At 37.6% G+C, this 3,006-nt stretch overlaps 1 pseudogene across 1 annotated transcript; it reads left to right on the top strand.

Moving 5' to 3' along the window:
* Positions 1–847: 847 nt before the first annotated feature.
* On the top strand, positions 848–1,673 carry LOC306644083 (actin-related protein 2/3 complex subunit 5-like; annotated as a pseudogene). The gene has a single exon. The product of its transcript is annotated as an actin-related protein 2/3 complex subunit 5-like (transcript).
* Positions 1,674–3,006: the final 1,333 nt, after the last annotated feature.

The following is a 3,006-nucleotide window of genomic DNA, read 5'->3' on the forward strand; positions in this document are numbered from 1 at the left end:
AGCCTAGAACTGTGATGTATGGGCAAATGCAAATACTTGAACCACTGTGACCAAATATCAGAATGATTACCTGCACAACTTTCAGAATAACCTCTAAAGGTGTATGAATAAGATAAATCCACAGCTGTATAATGAGACTTAGAGAACCAAACTGAGATTTGAATGACTACAGAAGGCAAGACAGAACTTACATTCTGAGCCTAATAAGGTTGATTGTTTGCTACAACAAAAACACAAACATTCTCCAGAGTATTATAAGAAGATTCAAAGTTTATCCAACACAACATTCATAATGTACAAGATACAATCCAAAGGCTAGGGTTGTAGCTCAGTGGTGCTTGCTGAGCAGGCATGAGGCCCTGGGTTCCATGTCCGGTATTGGGGTAGGGGGAGATATGATACAAAATTACTTAACAGACAAATGAACTAGATGTCAATAATTCTTCAGAGAAAACATAAGCAACAAATGCTAACCCTAAGATAACTCAGATGGCAGAATTACCAGACAGAAATTTTAAAGCAACTTTTATAAGTTTTCTCCATGAGGTAAAGAAAATACATATGAAATGAACAGAAAAGGGCTATTTCAGCAAAGAACTGCAACTATAAAAAAGAACTGGATGAAAATTTCAGAGCTGAAAAGGTACAATCTCTGAAATGAAAAACTTACTGTATAGGCTCAATAACAGAGAAGACAGAGAAAAGAATAAGCAATACAACTGAAGATGAATCAATAGAAATTATCCAATTAGAAAAACCAAGTAGGAATCCGGCGGGGTAGTGGGTTCCTGCTGGGCCGGGCGAGCTGAACTAGAGGCAGGACGGAGGAGGCCTTGCCACGGTCTGGGTCCGGGATGTCGAAGAACACGGTGTCGTCGGCCCGCTTCCGGAAGGTGGACGTGGATGAGTACGACGAGAACAAGTTCGTGGACGAGGAGGACGGAGGCGACTGACAGGCCGGGCCAGACGTGTGCGAAGTGGACTCCTGCCTGCGGCCAGGAAACATGGCGCCTGCTCGCCAGGCAGCTCTGAAAAATCCCCCTGTCAACACCAAGAGTCTGGCGGTGAAGGATCCGGCAGGCAGCACTGTCTTGAAGATGCTCATTTTTTTAAAGCTAATAATATTGAAAAGGCCGTTCAATCTCTGGACAAGAATGGTGTGGATCTCTTAATGAAGTATATTTATAAGGGCTTTGAGAGCCCATCTGACAATAGCAGTGCTGTTACCACAATGGCATGAAAAAGCACTTGCTGCTGGAGGAGTAGGATCCATGTTCGTGTCTTGACTGCAAGGAAAACAGTGTAGTCCAGCAGGAACTGGCTCCACCGCGGGAGTGGGAATTGCTGGTACAAAGACCAAAACAACCCAATGCCACCGCTGCCCTGTGGGTAGCATCTGCTTCTCTCAGCTCTTGCCTTCTTGCTTCCTTTTTCACATCTATAAAGAAGAGAATTACATACCAGATTTCCTTTCATGAAAATTGGGATAATGTGGAAGAAATTTGGCTTCAGCAGGATTGTTTCATACTCTCATAATCATTTCAATGATGTGTATATCAGTCTGTGTATTGTATCATGTACAGTCAGGTTTAGTTGTGCAATCTTAAATCCCTATCAGCTGATTTCTGTGCTCTTTTATGTTATTTTTGACTAATACTGAGGTATCTGATCAGAGTTTGAAGCCAGTTTCCTAACTCATTGCTAGTGAGGAAGCGATTTTTATTTTTTAATACATATATTTACATATATGTATATATTTATTTATTAATTTGAGAAACTGGCAGGTAGTAATTGCAAAAGTGGACCATACTTCTCTTATTTAAGCAAAAGTGGAGAGTAAAAACCACTACTAATTTCCACTTTTATTTCTGCTTGCCACAAATTAATTATGCTATGCGTTTTACAAATGCTACTTCCTTTCATAGTCTCTTGATTTCTTTGTAGTCACCCAGGGTCCAGAACAAGGAATCTTGTTCTATACAGGTGTATCTGTAAAATATCAGAGCCTATTTGGCATGATATTAAAACTTTTGTTTCAATAATATGGCTCCCTTTGGGGAAACTACTCCAAATCAGAAAGGAAGTAGAAACTATGATACAGTTCAAACTCTGAGCAGCCTCTGAATGAAATACTATTTCTTTAGAAGAATAGTAGCCGCCTTAGACATTATGATGATGTATATGAATATTTAATATATCATTTAGTATGCCCTATAAATGTCCTCAGTGTTCTTCAGGGTAATTGGGATCTCAAAAGATTTGGTTCAGATCCAAACAAATAACATATTCTGTGTACAGCTCAGTGTTTTTTTAAAAGAGAAAATGCCACACAGCAAAAAATTGTTTACTTTGTTGGACACACCAAATTGGTTCTCACAAAGTGACTGGTGCTTATAAAAAGCTATTATTACAGAGTAGCTCAAAAAAAAAAAAAAAAAAAAAAAAAACACCCAAAAGCATATGACCAAGAGGGAAATCAGCCTGTGTTTAGTATTTACGTTGGCTACCAGTTTCATAATCACTGACTTATGTGAAAACTGGTGCAGAAATTCCATAAACTCTACTGTTTTTGATACCTGCTCTTTGTTTTGTTTTGTAAAAATGATAAACTTTAGAAAATAAGTGTTGAATAATTTTACAGAAAAAAAAAAGATAAACCAAGTAAATCATGGTCTGGGAAAAATAAACAGAGTCTTAGGGATATATGAAAAAAAAATCAAAAGATGCAATATATGTGTCCAAAAAAAGAGAAGAAATATGTATTGGTGCAGTAAAAGATATTTGAAGAAATAATGCTAAAGCTCTTCCAAATGTGGTGAAAGACACAAATTAACAAATTTAAGGATTTTCAAATCCTAAGCAATACAAACTTGTAGAAAACCACATTTAGAGACTTTGTAATGGAAGTATTTAAAGTCAAAAATTAAGGAAAATCTTTGAAATCAGACAGAGAAAACGCTTTATACCCATGGGAGCAATGATTTGAATGTCTACGGATTTTTCATT

This window comes from Sciurus vulgaris (genome assembly GCF_902686455.1).
Source record: "Sciurus vulgaris genome assembly, chromosome: 14".
Taxonomy (NCBI): Eukaryota; Metazoa; Chordata; class Mammalia; order Rodentia; family Sciuridae; genus Sciurus; species Sciurus vulgaris.